Source organism: Ailuropoda melanoleuca, chromosome 3 (genome assembly GCF_002007445.2).
Source record: "Ailuropoda melanoleuca isolate Jingjing chromosome 3, ASM200744v2, whole genome shotgun sequence".
Taxonomy (NCBI): domain Eukaryota; kingdom Metazoa; phylum Chordata; class Mammalia; order Carnivora; family Ursidae; genus Ailuropoda; species Ailuropoda melanoleuca.
In genome coordinates, this window is record NC_048220.1 from 49431911 (window position 1) to 49452009 (window position 20099).

At 41.3% G+C, this 20099-nt stretch overlaps 1 protein-coding gene across 4 annotated transcripts in view; it reads left to right on the top strand.

Moving 5' to 3' along the window:
• The window catches only part of ARHGEF28 (Rho guanine nucleotide exchange factor 28), a 314186-nt gene that overhangs the window by 40487 nt on the left and 253600 nt on the right, over positions 1-20099 (top strand). The gene's annotated exons all lie outside the window — the stretch shown is intronic.

Below are 20099 nucleotides of genomic sequence, written 5' to 3' on the forward strand. Positions count from 1 at the left end.
TACAGGGTAACTTTAGATGGTTGTCTGATTTTCCACGGAGTTTGTGGGGGGGAAAAGATCATTCTGTCCAGACCTCAAAAACTTACCAGGGAAGTTTCATTGTCCCTTTATTTGAATAGCTCATAGTGTCTTATACACGCTAATTCATGAATCCTCCCCCAAAGCCCTGTGTGTAGGCAGTGGAAAATATTTTTTTGCTGTGGCAGTATTTACACATGGAGAAACCCAGTCCTGAGGCAGAGGCGGGCGGGGCCTGGGACAGCAGCCAGGGCAAACTTGGGCTGCCCTGTTCTTGGTCTGATCCTCTTCCTTGACTGTTAGAAAACCCAAACTCCTGTTCCTTTGGAAAATCAACATCTCCAAGGTAAATAGCTTTGCAAACCAAATTCTACCTGGGGAACAGAACTGTAAGAGGGAAGCATTAGAGGTGGTTTGCTGTCGCCCTGCGCGGAGCCTGATCCTGGTCGGTCCACAAGATGGCATGGCTTTGCAGCTAAAACCATTTTTTGGATGTACCCACCTTCCAAATGTGGGGGTAGGATGGCCTTTGCCATTCCAGCTCCAGCCATGCCCCAGGCTCAGGAACAGCTGCCGAGTTTCCTTCTCTGAGGCCATATCTGCAAGGATGGGCCATGGCCTCCACTCCTAATGCTTTTAACCTCTTGCATCTTCCCGCTAGTGCTTCCGTTGGAGTGAGTCAGGAAAAGGACTTGGTGGGCAGGAGAAACTGCAGGCTTGGCTATCTCAGCACCTGCGTGACAGGTCTGCCCATGCGGGCATTTTAAACTTAACGTGCCCCGGACGGGCTTCCTGGTTTCCTTCTGACACCTGCGCCACCTCCACTGCCCTCTCTGTTAATGGCAGTACCACCCTGCGCTCAGGCTGCCAGTTTGGGAGACCTCCTCTTTCTTTCACATGCCACTTCTGATTTGTCAGGAAATCCTGTGGGTTCTGCCTTGAGAACATGTCCAGAACTCAGTTAGTGCTCACAGCCCCCCTGGCCACCCCTGGTCTCAGCCACCATCTCTTGCCTGTTATTATTGCAAGGGCCTGCAAACCAGCCCCTGGCTCTGCTCTGCCCACCTTGTGTCATAGGAATGAAATGATACTGTTTAGTGTCCATATCCCGTCATGTCACTCCTCACTCAGCTCAGAACCTTCAGGTGGGTCTTCTTCATACTTACAGAAGCCAAGATCCATGTGATGACTTCCAGAGCCATAGGTGACAAGGACTTTTGTTTTTCCTGTCTTCATCCTTCACTCTCCTTTTCCTTCACACTGACTCTGTGATGTCACTCACACTGCCTGTATTCATGCTTTGCTTCCAGATTTCCCCCTCTGTGCTGCCCCCATGTGAGACTCAGCCCAGCTGTCTGCCCTGCTCTCTCAAATATCACCTTCACAGCTACATCTGCCCAAACCACTACATTGAAAGTGATGCCCCATTATCCACCACTCCACTCTATTCTCTTCCTTTGCTCTGTTTTAAAAATAATGCATATCATTTTGAAGTGTACCATAAAATATACTTGGCTTTGTTGTCTATAAACCTGTAGTGTAAGCTTCAGAAGGCCCAGGGTTTTTGTTTCTTGTTCAATTATATATCCTCAGCACATAGTATCCTCGTGCCCAGTAGATGGTCAGATACTGTTTAATGAATAAGCGGTATTTACAAAAACACTTTTGCCCTCCAGTCCTAGTCAAATCTAATGACTGGGTTTAGTGTCCTAGTTAAATTTTGATATGCATAGAACACACCAAAGGATGCAAGAGAAAAGGTTTATCTGAGAGATAAGCTAAACCCATGAAACACTGAGCAAAAAGTACCAAGATATAATTGTTAGATCATAGAATAAATAAAAGATCTAGGGGAGGTTCTTGGGAACATGGCAGGAGGCAGGGCCCTGGAATTTGATACTGGGCGTCAGTGCTATTTTAAGTATTTTGCTTACTGGACTCCATTTGATCCTCACAACAGGTATTGTGAGACAGGTAGGTAGCCCAAGGTCACAGAACGAGTAGGTGTTTGAGCCCAGATTCAAATCCTAGTGCCCCATGTTACAGTGTTAGAGTATTTAGGGAGGGTTTCATGGAGGTAAAAGGTTTGGGTTGGGCAATCTTTGTAGAGCCTGGGTGCCTATGGCTCCATGGGGCAGCTAGTCTGGGTCCAAGTGAGGTTTGTGTGTTGAAGTGGTGAATGATGGATTTATACGTAGTATGAACAATACTGTGGAAGGTTCTGGATGCCCACTGCGGAGCTTTATATTTGATCTTATAGGCACCAGAGGGTAAGGTTTGTTCTTGACCGGGGGGTGGGGGGGCTAAGGGGGAAGGTGTGAAATGATGGAAATAATTTTGACTATCTAACCTGGCATCAATATTTGAGATAGGTTAGAAGTGGGAAGGAAATTATGCTGCTGACCATATAGCAGACTGTTTTGGAATATTCTGGCAGGGGGAGGTGAAAGGAAAGCCATCCTAGATGAGTAGTGAGAACAAAGAAGAGACAGGAGAGAGACAGAGATATTTGGTGAATGAATGAATGTGGGGAATGAGTAAGGAAGAGAAATCAGAAATGGCCTAGGATTTTAAGCCCGAGTGCTGGTACTAGCTTTAACACAATTGATAACACAGTAAAGGCAGACTAGTTAGGACCTCATATATTGAGAAGTGCTTGAAACAGTGATGTGAGGGAAGTCATGGAAGGAACAGTTCTCCTCCTCCTACAGGAGTGGAGAAGTGTTGATACGTAGTCTTCAGAGGTTGTGAGATAAAGGGGATGATCCTAGTTCTGTATAGTTTCAGAGATCAGCATAGGACAAATGGGTGCAAATTGGGGGAGGCACATTTTGCTTTAAAATAAGGAATTCAAAGTATCAACATGGGGAGATTCACCTCTAGTGAATCTTGTACACAGATCAGCAAAGTAGAGATTACTGTCCCATTTTTTTACTGATAAGTAAACTGAGGCCTTGAAGCAAACAGCTTTAAAAGCACAGAGCCAAGGTATGGTTAGTGATTTTCCTTTTGTGGCTGGAATTTGTTTTTCAGATTTAAAAAATTTAAAACGTGAAACTTAAACTGTTAAATATAAGTTCAAATTAAATATACTTTTAAATTAAATACAACTTAAAATTTAAAAACTTACACATTTTAAAAAATGACCATGTGTCTTACTTACACATTTTATTATAGGTCAGAGGAATATTTTAAAAAAACTTGAAGACCTTTTTTATCACTCCTTGCAATTCCACGTAATAGCCAATCTGAACAGTTCTCTGTAGTCTGCGTTTTTCTCAGTCATCAATTAAAATACAGAATTTTCATTATTAAAATGAAACCACACAATAGATGCGATTTGGTAAAATACCTTTTTAAGATCTTCTATATTTTGATGTATCTAGATATAGAATTGTTGGGACTTCATGTATTTTCAGAATCAGAGAATTTTATCAACTGATGGAAATTCTCCAAAAGCCTCTTTAAACATTGTTTTTTTTTTTTTTTAAGATTTTATTCATTTATTTGAGAGAGAGACAGAGAGATAGAACGAGCAGGGGGGAGAGGGAGAAGAAGGCTCGCCACTGAGCAGAGAGCTCTGACGTGGGGCTCAGTCATGACCTGAGCTGAAGGCAGATGCTTAACCGACTGAGCCACCCAGGTGCCCCCAGAAGCCTCTTTAAATACTGTTTATCCTCTGTTATTTTTTTCTCAGTGTGGAACTCCTATAAAAAGTATATTGGACTTCATCATTCCAGATTTCATGTTTCTTAACATCTTTCATATTTTTCACCTTTTCTGACTCTGTGCTGTATTCTGGGTAATTTCTTAAGATAAAAATTCCAGTTCACTGATTATCTCCTGACTTTCCTTTCTTTGTTACTTAACCTGTCCGGTGAATTTTCAAACACTCAATCTATTGCTTTCTGAAGTTCTATTTGATTCTTAGTCAAGGCAGCCTGGTCCTTGTCAAGACACCCAGGAACAAATCATATTCTGGCCATAAGTTATTTTTTAGCATCTTTATTTAAACATACTTACTTTGCAGAATGTTTGGTTAGTCTATTACTTGAACTTCTGAGGATCTAATTTTGCTGTTTATTGTCTTTCTCATGATCAGTAGCTTTGTCAAGTGTCCCAAGATTTTGCATTGTGAGCCTATGACCAATGACACTTTAACTGTGGGAGTCCTATAATTCAAAGTCAACCCTAAATATGCACATGACCATAAATGGGACTATCTTGTATGTAAACTTTGTAGTTGAAGATTTCCAAAGGACATCTTTACCCCTCCTTCGCAAAGGCTTAGACTGAAACAGAAAAGTTCCTTCTCTTTTCCTTTGGCTACAGATCATAATTTTCTGTTTGACTAAAGGTGTAGCCCTTTGATGTATTGTGTGATGCAGGAGTTTCAGTTTCAAAATTCAACCACACATGGATCCGTAACTTCATCTCTTGCTCTCAGTGGCCATTAAGATCTAGTCGTCTCGGCTGAGACCAGCAAACCTTTTCAGGGCAAAGATTCCCAGTCGGTCATCACAATGGTTTTTTGTTTAGGTCTTAATTAAAGGACTTGTGGAAGGCTCCCTTATTGAGAGTTCAACTACACATTTGAAGTAATTGTTAAAATTAGTCTAGCTAATATTTTAAGCAATAGGGTTCTCAGGTTATATAATCCATCATATAGACAGAGAGGAGGTCTAGATTTAAAAACATTTAACAAGTCTTCATCATCCTGTAAGAACAAGCTTTCCCTGCTCATTCCTGTCAGGATTAACGCCTTTCCTATGTTCTCTGCTAGCACTCGATACTTCTGTTTACTCTAATGTTACATGGTAACATTACATGGTATGACATGTTATTAACTGTTTCATTGTGTGCTTTCTCCAGTAAACTAGGAGTTCCATAGGGCAAGGACCCTGGCTTATTCGCATTAGAATACTAGTACTGACCACAGGGCAGGAAGGAGGGGGACATAGAAAAAGGAGGATTGGAACACATCAGTAAAGAGGGAACTACTGTGGGTACCAAGTCCCTTAGCTATCTGAAATTAAGAGGACTCAGATCACAGGAAGAGAGATGGACGAGGGAATATGCGCAGGGCCAGAAAGAAAGCATTTAAAGGCTTCATCTGTGGCTAGTTGGTTTCAAAATAGGGAATGATATCTTCTATTCAGAGTGGCATCCTGTAGATGGAGAAAAGTGGAAAGAACTACAGTGGTTCTTCAACAACTGGTAAGAGTTAGAGGAAGTGGAATCAGGAGAGTGTACCAGGGTGTGGGCTCATGACTTATGTGAACCGTGAGTGTAGTCTGGAATTGGTACTATAAACTGTCAGTCATACTGCCAGTCATAAGTGCTTGACTGGGGGGCGCCTGGATGGCTCAGTTGGTTAAGTATCTGCCTTCCGCTCAGGTCATGATCCCAGGGTCCTGGGATCAAGTCTCGCATCAGGCTTCCTGCTCTGCGGGTAGCCTGTTTCTTCCTCTGCCTATCTCTCTGTCTCTCATGAATAAATAAATAAAATCTTAAAAAAAATAATTACTTGACTGGGCGTACTTCATACCTGGGGTTTTTTGTATAGTATCTATGTTCTACTAAATGCTCTGTGAACTCAGCTAAAATGAAGTTTTCCCCATAAATATAATGTAAATTTATAGGCCACACACCTAGACAGGTCTGTGAGGCCTATAGGTATGTGTGTAATACACAGACTGGGAACTGCATATTTCCTCTAATTGGGCTAATAGACCTACTTGCCCCAAGCTGTGTGTCCTGCTTTCCTTCCATATTCCCATCAGTTAGTGTTCTGACTCAAGGTGTGGCCTACTGGGAGGGAAGATCGAGACTTCATACGCCTCACTGTCTATTCTCCTACGCACCTGGATTACATTACTCAGTTAGTGACTTTGCCCCTAGAGGAGAATATGAACATAGAGAACTAGCAGGTGAGAGGTAAGTCTGTTACACGTTTGTGTGTGCATCTGTGTGTAAGTTGGAGCAGAGTCGAGATGAACTAAATGGAGTCTTGGCGATGAGAAGTCCTAATGTGAGAAGTACCAATTAAGCACTGACCATCTATTTGGCATTGTCTTCATCTCTTTGGGCTGCTGTAACAAAATGCCACAGGTGGGGTGGCTTATAAATAAAAATTTAGTTTTTATAGTCTGGAGGCTGGAAGTCCAAGGTCTGGGTGCCAGCAGGGGCTGTGTGAGGGCCATCTTCTGGGTCAGAGGCTTTTCATTGCATGTTCAGGTGACAGAGGGGCTAGGGAGCTCTGTGGGTCTTTTTTTTTATAAGGTATCAGTGCCATTTATGGGGGCTTCACCCTCCTAAGCACCTCGCAAAGCTCCCACCTGCTCATGCCATTCCCTGGGGGGTTAGGATTTCAACTTGAATTTTTGGGGGGATGCAGACACTCAGACCACAGCAGGCACATACACAGAGCCTTATTCTTTGTTTTTTCCTGGAGAGAAAGGTTTTATTTTTTAAAATTTCTTTGGTTTCTCTTGGTGAGAGAAAATAAAACCTTTTACCCTAACAGAATCGATGTGGAATTGGATACTAAGAACTTTTTCCACAGTAATTTTGAAATACTGAGGCCTAGCATTTCTATTGAAAAAGAATATAAATATATATTAAAGAGTATGAGTTGGGTAATTTCTAATTTGAACAAAAATATCTAGGAATTTTAATGGTAGACATAGAAAAAAATTTGCTAATTCTCGGGCAATTACAACAGGGATAGTATTAGGTAGTTTATGGTTTTCTAGGATGTAGGAACTGTGCTGTGAGGAATGCCCTTCCTGGAGGAGACTTTCTGAAGATGGCTAGCTTCTTAGAGGAAAAGGCACACCCAAGCCATTAGAAGCAAAATTAAAATTCTGTCCAAATGGCGAAGAAGGACATGGGACAGTTCTTCAGTTGCGCAGGACTGTCCTTGCTCTAGGACATTGAACGTCCCTGGCCACTTGGGACCCAGTGCCAGGATCTGTTCTCCCCGGCACTTCTGATACCCTCGTTATCTTTCCCCATCCTTTCAAGCACCCACAGGTCCCAACTAAAAAGAAAGGAAAAAAAAAAAAAAACAACAAACCCCAGACCCAAAATGTAAGCTCTCTTTATGAGTCTTTCTGTTTCACTTGAAGTGCCAACCAGTAACCTTGTAATTTCCAAAGACAATGGCCCCTTCTGAATCCTCATTCTCCTTGACTTCATTACAGTCCTTTGTAAGTTGTAAGCATTATGTATTATATCTTTGAGCTATTAAGCTTTTGAATGTTGCTGAACTGTTTGTGTGTTTGAACTTGTCTCTGTACGTTTTTTGAGGGAAGGACCTTACGCTTCTCTATGCCCATACTAATATTCAGGATAATGTTTTAAATGAACACTTAAATCGTTGAAGGTTTGTTTTTCTTTTTCTTTCTTTCTTTCTTTCTTTCTTTCTTTCTTTCTTTCTTTCTTTCTTTCTTTCTTTCTCTTTCTTTTTTTTTGTAAGTCATTGCAGTGTTTTAGTATTTATCCTTTAAGAACTTTGTTTTAATCTTGAATTCCAAATGGTGAATTGCACATTCCTTTTTTTCATATGTGATAGAAATTTGTGACTATTACTAGCTTATGTAGGCAACGTTTGTTCAGAGCACAAGAGCATACCTGGATTTGGATCAGAATAACAAAACCGTTTTTGGGCCGCCTGGGTGGCTCAGTTGGTTAAGTGTCCGACTCTTGATTTCAGCTCAGGTCATGATCTCACGGTTCTGGAATCAAGGCCCCTGTTGGGCTCCACACTCAGCAGGGAGTCTCCTTCAGGATTTTCTCTCTCCTTCTCCCTTTGTCACTCCCCCTACTCATGCTTGCTCGCTCTCTCTCTAAAATAAATAAATCTTAAAATAACAAAACAACTTTTGACTCTATTCTTACCAGTGAAACTATTTGAACACCAATTCTCCCTCTGTTCCTACTTTAAGAAACGGCTCCTAATCCCTTTTCCCAGTGAAGTTTTTTCTCATAACTTTACCCACAAAGCTCTTTCCTTTTCCTAAACTTCTAGAGCGTTTACTGTTTCACATGGTTGTCTTCACGTCTTACCTCCTGATTGTAGCTCCCTGGCTCTTTCCAGGCTGATTCTTCCACCAGCAAGGCTATGGTCAAGGGGCAGCAACTTCTTAAGTTACACGTCCGGTCCGTCTCAGTTTTTAGTGTGCTTTGCTTCATTCACCCACAGCATTTGCTGCCTTGTGTCTACCCTCTTGGATTTTGTCACATTAGTCCCCTTCCAAATTTCTAACATAGCAATGGAGCCATTAAGTTAGGTGTATGGTATCTGGAACAGGACTGCCTGGATTTAAATCTTGGTTCTGCCACCTAATAGTTGTGTGACTTTGGACAAGGTACTCGACCTCTCTATGCCTCACTTTTCTTATCTGTAAAATGGGAATGATAGGAGGTATTCCATGTGGCTGTGAGAATTAGATGAATTAAAATTCACTCAGGACCTTGTCCGGCACAATAAATAGTGCTCGATCAATGCAGGCCCTGAGTGTTAATCCTCTCTTCTTAGGGTCTTTTGTCAGCTCCTCCTCTTCTACCTTTGTCTTGTTCTTCAAGTCTCTGAGCAAAGCCTTTTTGAATTTGTATCTGTCTACTGCCTTAATCTTCTTATTTACTCCCAGTGACTTTAACTCCTGTATTCTCAGTATTTCTCTCAAGCTGAGACCTCTCTTTCTTGAGCTCCACATCAGTATTTTTTTAAAAAAGATTTTATTATTTATTTGACAGAGATAGAGACAGCCAGCGAGAGAGGGAACACAAGCAGGGGGAGTGGGAGAGGAAGAAGCAGGCTCATAGCAGAGGAGCCTGATGTGGGGCTCGATCCCATAACGCCGGGATCACACCCTGAACTGAAGGCAGACGCTTAACTGCTGTGCCACCCAGGTGCCCCTCCACATCAGTATTTTTGACCTGTCTTGGGCTCCAGTTAGCACATTTCAAACTCACTATAGCTGGTATTCCTGTTTTTTTTTTTTTTTTTCCTCTAAGTCTCCCATTGCTTCTCCTTTCTTTTTCCTTATCCTGGTCAGTAGCGCTAAATACCTGGCTCCCCAAACTAAGAACCAAGGAGTCACCCTAGAATCCTCCTCATCCTTATCCCCTACATCTAGTTAAGTGCTGAGGTCTGTCCATTTTGTCCCTTAATCGCTTAAATTTATTCCCCCCACCCCCCGCCGTGACATTGCTNTACCTATCCAGCTCAACTCAGGGGACCGGCTGAAAAAGGGGTCCCCTACTCCTCCGCCATCTTTAATCGATCAGGCAGTCAGGCCATTGAAGCTTCTATGCCATCCTGAGATACAGAGAAGGGAATAGGGTTTTAATCGTGACATTGCGTTTCATTCAGGCTCTCAGCTGAACAAGAGCAGTGGTGTCCTGACTGCAGAATCCCCTTCCACCTATTGGCACATGGCCTCTTGAAAACACAATTCAGATCACATCCTTCTCGTGCCTAAGGCTACTCACTGACCTGAAGTTCACATTATTTAGTAAGGTGTATCTGTGGGACAGTGAACAAGTTTCTATCTTCTGTCCCGCCACCACCCCACAGACTTTCAATAGTCCTGCAGGTGTTTGTTCCTTCAGGAACAGCCCTTTTATACTTAATGTGGTCGTGCCTATTATTTCTTGTGCTTGAAATGTCCTCCCATTTCATCGTGTGCCTGGTCAATGCCTGTTGTCTACCTCTGTGATTTTCAGCAGAGATCTGTGATGCCGTTTGGGGTGGGATGATTCTTTATGCAGGGTTGACCTGGCATTATAGGACATGGAGCATCCGTGGCTCTCAGGTGCTGAATGCCAGTAGCAGGTCCCTTTCCTCTTCTGTTCTCTCCCCATCCCACTAATCCCCTCATTTGAGAACGTAAAAAGATTCCCTGCCCCATTTCTAAATGCCTTCTGGGGATAGGAGTGCCCCTAATGGGAAAACTATTAAGGCCTCAGCTTAGGCTACATCTCCTTGGGGAGCTGTGCTGATACCTCAGCTACTGACAGACTGGAGTATTTCTGCCTCCCTGTACTCCTAGAACCCCACCCGTGTTTTATGGTCTTATTTTCCTCTCTCCCTGGGCAGCAGTTCCTCTGAGAGGAGTCATTTCTGCATTCTGATCCCTAGGAGCTTTATATGACCCTTGGTATTGTCTTTTCCTTAGGTTATTTACTGACTTCACATCGGTAAGCCCTTTCTTGTCAAATAGATTGATATGTACTTGAAGGGGACACACTTTTTTCTCCCCCTAGTAATAAGCATATAGAAGTTCTGAGTAAATGTGCTGAACTAAATTAAACATTTAGACATTCCTTTTTTTCTTTGTCCCTCCCTCTTCTCTTTCTCTCTCTCTCCCCCTCTTTCTTTCTCCCTTCCTTCCCTCCTTCCTTCTTTCCTCCCTTCCGTCCCTCCTTCCTTCTTTCCTCTCTTCCTTCCCTCCTTCCTTCTTCTTCCTTTGCTTTCCTTCCCTTCCTTCCCTTCCTTCCCTTCCCTTCCCTTCCCTTGGGAGAGAAAGCTTTACATGTGTGGAGCAGTTGGGGCAGGGGCAGAGGGAGAGAGAGAGAATCTCAAATGGACTTCATGCTGAGCTTGGCTTGATGTCATGACCTTCAGACCAGGACCTGAGCTGAAATCAAGACGGAGGCTCACGTGACTGAGCCACCCAGGTGCCCCAAGACTAGGCCTATTTCTAAGGCTAAGCCTCCTTTCCTTTAATCTTTGCTATAACGTCATAATTCTGAATGTTATCATTCTAGAGTTTCTCCAGGTTTTACACGTATATCCACTAGTTTTATTGTCTAAATTGGGTCTACTAATTTAGCTATACCAGTTTAAAAATGTCTTAATTTTTATTGTTGATTTGGCACATAATATTAGACTAGTTACAGGTATACAACATAGTGATTGAACAGTCTGTACGTTATACAGTGCTTACCATAAGTGTATTCACCATACATTAATATAATAATATCAACTGTATTCTCTGAGCTGTACTTTTCGTCTCCGTGACTTGTTCTGTAGCTGGAATCTTGTACCTCTTAATCCCCTTCACGTATTTTGCTTCTCCCTCCACCCCTCTGGCAACCACCAGTTTATTGTTCTCTGATTTTGTGTCTTTTTAAATTTTTTTTAGATTCCACGTAAGTGAAATCATGTGGTTATATATTGTATTCCTACACTACAGTAAGCTAGAGAAAAGAAAATGTAAAAAAAAAATAAGGCAGAGAAAATAAATTTAGAGCACTGACTATATGTATCGAAGAAAAATCCGTCTATAAATAGACCCGAGCAGTTCAAACTCATATTGTCCAAGCATCAGTGTATTTCCTTGCTTTATAAAAATGAGTGGAAAATTGAAGAATAGAAATGAGAACCTGGCAAAGAAACAAGGGTCTGATAAATCTGATAAGGTCATTTGTCCAAGTAGAGAATTATTAGTACCAATGAGGTCTTCGCTGAACTTGTTTGTGTATGCTGTTAGGCAGAAAAAGCAAAAGTAAAGCACATTGTAGGAAAAGCTGGCATATATTTTGTTAAATTCTGACCAAAAGGGAACATGCAGTTAGTGTTATGAAGTCTCTGGCAAGGGACCCTTGGCCTCCGAACTTCCCTTTTGTCCTGGATTCCGTGTGTTTTAGGGATGGATTATGTATAAAAGTCCGGGGCCAATGACCTTTCCTCCTTCCATACTCTTACTCCAGCCTCTCTCCTTAGGGTTTCCTGTATAGTATGCGTCCGTGTCTTATTTTTCATGCTAGTCCTCCACCCCCCATTCCATTTATAACTCATTTATTGCCTCAAACTTGCTCACACTATCGTGTTCTGTCAGGTCAGTGCTATTACTCCTTAAAACTTGTAGCCTTTCATGGTGGTAGATCTTACTCAAACCAGATTGTCAGTTCATCAGTGATAGGGGTGGGTAGTGTTTTATATATTTTAATCTTTTGCATGACAGCCTCCCTGGTGCTTGGCATGGAGTAGGTGACAGTGAATTGACTTTTGGACGTGATAGAGGAACCTCAGAGACCTATTGCCACTGAGGAAGTTGACACCTTGGTGCGTTGTATCTTGCTCAAGATGCCGAGTGATAGAGCTTTGCCTCGATTATGGAGGATACACTAAACAGATCGATAGCTTAAGTGAGATAGTTAGGGGATTGTTTTTAATTGATTTATACAAGGCTTTGCATGCAAATGCTGCCTACAAAATACAAGTGGATGTGACCGCTTTGGTGGGACATTTTGTTAGCAGCTAGCTCAACTCTTTGTCCTTCAGAAGTGTTCTTGCATTTAGGTTGCACCATTTCAGACTGGCTCTCCTTCTTCCTCGCCTGCACTCTGTTCCTCCACCTGAAGCTGCTTAGCCCTGCCTCGCTCAGGTAGTAACACCAGTCTGAAGCCATTCTGTAGACACCACTGTGTATTTAACAGACCTAGTTCTCAAATGCTGTCTTCTTACCCATTTCCATCGTGCCGGGACTGAAGCTTTTCCTTAGACTTGGCCTCATCTCCCTGTTGTTGATGCGTTCTTTCCTCCTTCTCCAGTTAGCAGAACAGTTTTGAAATACAGTTAGAATTCTCCACTCCTAGGTTTGTTTACAGAGCTGTGAATCAACATTTCCAGGAGAAGGTTTCAAACCATGATGGCAGAAGAGTTGTCCCAGTAGTAACGGCTCCACCCTTGGAGTTTTCAGACTGTAGGGGGAATATTCAGCTCTGTAAAATCACATCTTTCTCTGGTATAATACCATTCAGAATTTTTGATGCTTGGAGGTTCCTCTGGGCTGGGGTGAGGGTGAGTTGGGTGGACCCATTTCAGACGTGCCTGGCCCCAGCTAGTGCTGAGTCATTTTGATCAGTTTGATATTTAGAGGTCATTTGAAATATTCAAATGCTTAAAAAACCCTTTACGCTTAATAATTGCAGCTAGCCTTTGAGTGGTTGTGATAGGCACTAAGTGTTTTCTGTTGTTGGTGTCAAATCTCTCAATCCTCCCAGTCATCCAATGAGATAGGCACTCTTACTATTACTGCCGACAGATGGGAGACTGCTCCAGGGAGGTGAAATAGTGCGCCCGGCTCACACAGTTGGAAGAGGGCAGAGCTGGGGTTCAAAAGCAGCCTGCTCTTGAGACATTACTCGTATGAGGTGTTTGCTGCTTTTTAGGCAAGCAAATTGTTATCTTTTACACCATATTTATGTGACAGAAGGCCCTCGTGCTGAGGCGAGCTTGGGCTGCACAGACCACACGGGCTGGATTCACACACCATTTTGACCCCTTCCAGCTGCTTGATCTTGGCGAAGTAGGTGCCATTTTGCTGAGCGTTTTTTTACTCCGGTAAAGTGGAGATGGTACCATTGGACGTCCTCTTATTGGGGAAGAGCAGGTATCAGGGAGGTGCCTAAAGTGAATCTCTGTAAAATGGGGACCAAGATCTTATAGGAAACAGTGGTGGAAAAAAGATTTGCCTACTTTCTTGAAAATGAAACCAGAATTATGAAAATGAGTTTCGTTTATAGAACTTTGTATTTGATTTGGGTGGCTAGCTAGCAGCAGGGCATCAGGGATAGGAGTACAGGCTCTTGAAGCAGGAAGCTTGATATCTGCGCTGCCGTGTTCAGTGAGACCTCGTGCAGATGCAGTTTTCAACCGCTAGTCTTTGTTCTTAGGAGGAACATAAAGCGAAGTGTGGGGGGGGCGGGGGAAGAGAGGGAGAAGGAGTGATGGTGGGGGGGTTATGACTTTTTCTGACAAAATTGATGCTATCACATTTGATTTTCAAAGCACTAGTATGAGGATTTCTTTTTCTTTTTCCTTTTTAAGATTTGTTTTAGAGGGAGAGAGAGCACGGCGGGGAGGAGGGGCAGAGGGTGAGGGAGAATGTCAAGCAGAATCCGACCTGAGGGGCACCTGGGTGGCACAGCGGTTAAGCGTCTGTCTTCGGCTCAGGGTGTGATCCCGGCGTTGTGGGATGGAGCCCCACGTCAGGCTCCTCCTCTATGAGCCTGCTTCTTCCTCTCCCACTCCCCCTGCTTGTGTTCCCTCTCTCGATGGCTATCTCTATCTCTGTCGAATAAATAAATAAAATCTTAAAAAAAAAATTTAAAAAGAATCCGACCTGAGTGCGGAGCCCCATGTGGGGTTCAATCTCACATCCCTGAGATCATGACCTGACCTGAACTTAAATCAGGAGTCTGACGCTTAACGGACTGAGCCACCCAGGTGCCCCAAGGAGTTATTTGTATTAGAAATACTTAAGAACAACTTCTGTTTTCTCATAGGGTAGGGAGGAGAATGTACTCTTCTTCCTCTAATACTGAGCTTATCTTTAAGCCTTTATCTCATTAGGATCACTTTTTCACTTGTTCATGGATCTCTGCTACATTCTCATTGATCAGCAGTGTCATGATTTGAGGACTTTCCCAATACTCAAAAATAATATTCTCAGTTGTATTTAACCTTATTTCATCTTAAAAAAAAGAAAAAAGATTTCCAATTTTGTCTTAGGTTGGTATGTATTTTACTTATGACATCCTGTAACCACATCAAGACCAAAACAGCTATAAAACATCTGAGGTCCAAGGGGGATTTCCTGGAGAATAGGCAGTAGCATTAAGTAGGAGGAGTGGGTGAGGTGAAGAAAGAATGTGGGAGGGAGTTGCTCCTAATCTTTCAAGGGGTCAGTTGATTTAACAATTACTTTGAGGGAGGCGCCTGGGTGGCTTAGTCAGTTAAGTGTTTGCCTTCAGCTTCGGGGCATGGTGCTGGAGTCCCGGGATTGAACCCCGGATCAGGCTATGCGCTCGGGAGAGAGTCTGCCCCTCTCTCTCTGCCCCTCACCCAGCTCGAGTCTGCTCTCCTTCTGCTCCTTACCCTGCTTGTGCTCGCTCTCAAATAGACATAAAATCTTAAAAAACAAACAAAAAAACCCCCAATTACTTTAGGTTTAGGTAACCTTTGCTTCAGTGTAACCTTATAACTATAGGGATTTGTAAATAAAGATTCAGGTAAGTAAGACCTCCTCCAACACGTTCCTCTCATGGCTGCTGTGAGGGTTCTCTGAGATGTTTGTAAAATACTTAGCACGGTGCCTAACCATATCATTAGCCTTCCAAATGTAGTTCCTAATAGTATTAATAAATACTTGACCATTATTTATTAATAGGTCCTGTAAGAGGTATACAAGCCAAGAATTTTTGGCATGTTCAAAGACAAAATTAAAGTCATGGGTTTTATATGGAGAAACCCAGAATTCCATAAAGTCAAGACTGATTATTTTCTGTGTAAGTTGAATATTATATTTTATCTTATTTTTAATTTGGAATATTCTCTTCATCTGTTAAGTGGTCTAATTTTTATTAGAAGTAACTAGCAAATGATGATACTGGAATATTAGGTATTCTTTCTAATATGTGTGAAATACTGAAGATTTTGTATCTTGATGTTCTTTTCGTAAGAGTTTTTTCTCTCTGTTTTGGAAGTGAACTTAAAGATTGTCGTTGTGTACCTCAAATCATTCTCTGGTGTCTGCCAGAAAGACTGGAAATACTTTGGCCTTAGATTTTTTGAGAAACATTTTTGAAACAAAAAACTTAAAAAAAACCTACTTGAGTCTGAGAATTTTTCGAAATTGCTGATGGAGAAGTCAAGCATTGGTAAATGAAGTGTAGAGCATAACATTTGTGTAGTGAAAAGCTAGTGTGTGTAGAATGTGGGCAGCTATCTACTTGCCTAGCAAATGCAAACTGGTTTTGTTATTAAACTTGACATAAAAGGAGGCACGGTGTGGTTTAGTCAGGCATCTGTGCAAGTGAGTGCAGATCTTGTGAGGCATCAGTTTTAGAAAAATTCAAATGAGAATACGGTTTTTTTATACCTATTATCAGTTTGAAATTAAATTATTTCATTGAATTTATAATACATATGCCACAGATTATTCTCTCTCCAACTCAACTAAGAAATTCTAAGAGCTGTTTTTTAAAAGATTTTATTTATTTGATAGAAAGAGAGCACAAATGGGGGAGCAATAGAGGCAGAGGGAGAAGCAGACTCCCCACAGAGCAGGGAGCTCGATGCGGCACTCGATCCCAGGACCCTGAAATCATGACCTGAGCTGAAGGCAGACGCTTAACTGATGGTGCCACCCAGGCATCCCCTGAGAGCGATTTTTAGAAGGTTTGGGACCAAGGCTGATAATTGTGGGGACTTTAGTTTTAGTTTATTTTTAAAAAGAGTGAAAAGTAGTTTATTTGAAAAACAAAACAGTTGGTGTTCAAATGGTTGTTAAATGTCTTTTCTGAAAAATGGCAAAAGATAGAGTAGGTGGGATAATGAAATCTGAGTTCTTCAGTATGTCAGGTGAAGTGGAAAGGACATGTTGTCTAGCCCTCGATGTTTACTTTTCGGCTGAGATCATAGTATAATGCAGATTGGAAGCCCTCACTTGATGTAGTTGGCGTCATAATGACTGAAAAGTGTAGAGAAACTGGATCCTTTGTAGCTTTAAAGCGGTAGGAGACTGCCTTCTGCCCTGTGGTCCAATTCCCATGCAACTCCACGCTGGGTAAACCTGGAACTCCAGCTCTGATGTGCTGGACACACTCCACAGCTCATTCCTTAGGCTACTAAGCCTGCATGGAAACCACTGGGTAGAGTACCCACAGCCTGACAAGTGGGGAGAAAGCCTTATTAATAGGAGCAGATCTGCCAAATGTTGTACCCTTCCTAAGTTTAAAAAAAAAAAAAAGCACGTGTCTTTATTGTTTATTTATAAACTGTACTACTGCAACAGTATACTTTGCAGTATGAAACCTACCCCAAATTTAAAAAGCTATGAAGATTAAGGACATCCGGGTGGCTCGTTCGGTTGTCTCTGCCTTCCGCTCAGGTCATATCGAGTCCCCCATCGGGCTCCTTGGTCCGTGGGGAGCCTGCTTCTCCCTCTGCCTGCCGCTCCGCCTGCTTGCGATCTCTCTTGCTGACAAATAAATACATAAATAAAATCTTTTTTTAAAAAGGCTATGAAGATTAAATGTTATTAATAACCCTTTTTGTTCTCACTAAAACATTGATATATAATACATGTCAGTGAAAGTAGTAAGACACATGGATTGTTATTTCGTTGATTTAGTAACCCTTCTGTAACCCTTCAGTTTGAATGTCTGGTTCAAAGCACTTTTACCTTGAAATTGGATTTAATGTGTGTCATAGCTGAATAAGATAACCTCTTTATGATACATTCTAATGGAAGTACAGTGCTGGCTACACTTAAAATTTAGGGGATTTATGGTTTAATCCCATCCACTAATTACACAAGTTTCCTCATGTTTAAAAGTGACTGCAAACTCCTATCTTCCCTGATGTCAGTCAGTCCTTCTAGAACTTAGAACTTGTCACATTTTTAAAATAGAAAACCCATGAAACATTTGATTTTGAAAGATTTATGTAGATTTGAATGCTTTTATATTTTCCAAGAATTTAAAGCCTGCAGATGTGAGGACTTCATTAGTTTGCAAGCTTTAATTACTGCAGCAAAGTCACCAACCAATGGTAACATGTACTAATGTTCTTTTTCAAAATGTTATGATGACATATACTATCTATAACCTGAATTTCCTTTGAGATATTTTTCACTTATGAAAATATCACCCCTTTCTTGATGGAACAGAGTATTTTTTGGAAAAATGAATGTTTTTAAAGACATGTCATAAATAGCCACTTTTCTTAGAAAAACCAGAACCTTCTATTTTGGAAAGAGAAAATTATGTAGTACATGTTTAAGTTTGACAGCTTTTTAAAGTACTTTTCCACAGTTTAAGCCATACACCTCAGTGTGGCATATGGATTTTTTTGATCCTTTCCCATCTCATGGCAGAAACTGTAAAGATTGGATCATGTTTGAAATTCTTTTTTTCCCCTTAATTTGAAGGTGTAATTGGCTTTATTCAACTGAAATTCTTACTGCTATAAAATTAACCACCACTGACGTACTGTGGAACTCTGTGTGCTTTCAGTTTCAAGTTCATTACAATGTCTTTGCTATGGATGACACAGTGAATGAATTTCACTCATGGTGCTTTTTGAGCTTCTTATCCAAACAGCTGCCCTACCAGTGGTTGTAGTTGAATGCTTTTTCTATAGAATATTACTTTTTTTCCAAGATTTTTTTTTTAATTCATGAGAGAGAGAGAGAGAGCGTGTGCACACCAGCGACAGATAGCACAAGCAGGGGCAAAGGGTTAAAGGGAGAGGGAGAAGCAGACTCCCCACTGAGCAGGGAGCCCAACACAGGTTTCAATCCCAGGACCCTGGGATCATGACCTGAGCCAAAGGCGGATGCTTAACCTACTGAGCCACCCAGCCACCCCTACAACATTACTTTTTATTAAAGAAGTAATTCAGTCTTCAGATTAAGTTCATATTCTCATCAAAAATGGTTTCTTTTAGATGTCTCATCAGACAAGGTGTAAAAAGCTGAGTGAGGGAAAACATCTGTACTTTTATGAGTGTATGGCAAACCTGTCACACAGCGTGGTGTGTTCTAAGATTTATTAGAATATTCAAAAGTGTTCAAAGTTTTGCTCATAAAGGGATACATTTTGGTTTTATTGTTTACTGTGTATTTCATTACTTTTTAAACCACATTTATTGTAGAATGTACTTCTTTTGCTATAAAGTAGAAATTTAAAAAGATTTAATTTTTTGAAGTATAGTGAAATTTTTTGATGGATTGAAATTGTGCATGGCATGATTGTAAGCATAGGTAAAAAAAAATTGCTGATACCTTGAAGTGCAGTATAAATTTAGGGAAAGAGGTCATGGTATATGCTATTATATATATGTATACATATATGTATGTATATACATATATATGTATATATCTATATATAATATATAAATACTTTCATATTTTAACTTTTAACTATGTACTTGATGGCTGATTTTTTGGGAGGGCTATTTATTTGTTCTTAGATTAGACTATTTTTATTCTGTAGTGGGGTTGATGAATAATTCATATTTAGGAATGAGAGTCTCATTTGTCATATTCTTATTAGTATTATCTTTAATTTGAAGTTTGCTTCCTAGAACCCTTTAGCTAACATTTATCCAGTTTATGAGGTCAGTTTCATTAAGAATTGATTATAATCCATAAGCCCATTTAAGTAGGTCTACATAAACTGTCACAGCACACACTGTGTTGAAAATGAGCTTGTTAGACCTTTGGTCTTCCCTGAGGATGACTTAGGGAATATAGCTTGTGACCGAGGAGGGTGCCAGTGGCAGCATGTGTATGAAGTATTAATAAAACTGAAGTTAAAGGTTTTTATAAAAAATAGAACTTCAAGTCTTTTCCTTCTTCCCTAGTGTCTACTTTGGGTAATACTGTGTGAAATGTCACAATTCAGGTTGCTGTATGCCTGCTGCCCTACCAGACGTCCCTGGGGTACTACAGCTGGAGTTTGGCCTGGGACCCAGAGGCAGAACTCGGGTGATGGTTGGGTCTCTCTGTCTGACCCTTTCAGACTTCTCATGCAGTCTACACTTCACTTTGTCTTTAGGTCTTCCTTGTTGAGCTGAGGTTTTTGATGGCTGGACTGCTTCCTGATCGTCTTTGTGTAATGGTTGGCCCCCTGTAGGTGTTTAGTGAATCCCTTTTAGAATGATGCTAGCTATTATTATTTTTTTTTTTACACTAAGCCTCAAGCTGGTTTCTGGGTGTGGGTTTTAAAGGGGCAGACATACCCAGACACAGATGGGGTGCATGCAACTGGTGGAGAGGTTGGTAACAGTGGAGCACATACCCACTGTGTGATCATGAGACTGAAATCTTTGGCCTTGTGGATGAGAGGCAAAGAACTGTCTTGTCACTAAGGTCTCCTGCCTCATTTGGACCAAGGTGGATTCTAACCTCAGAGTAGCCGGTTATTCAAGGAGTTAACAAAACTTTGGACATGTTTATGTTGACTTTCTTGGCTTCTTAAAATATTTCTTTTTTGAGAGTTGCCAGTAGGATTACGTCTACTTAATAGTAGTAGAGTTGATAGGTTTTCCTTATGTGTAG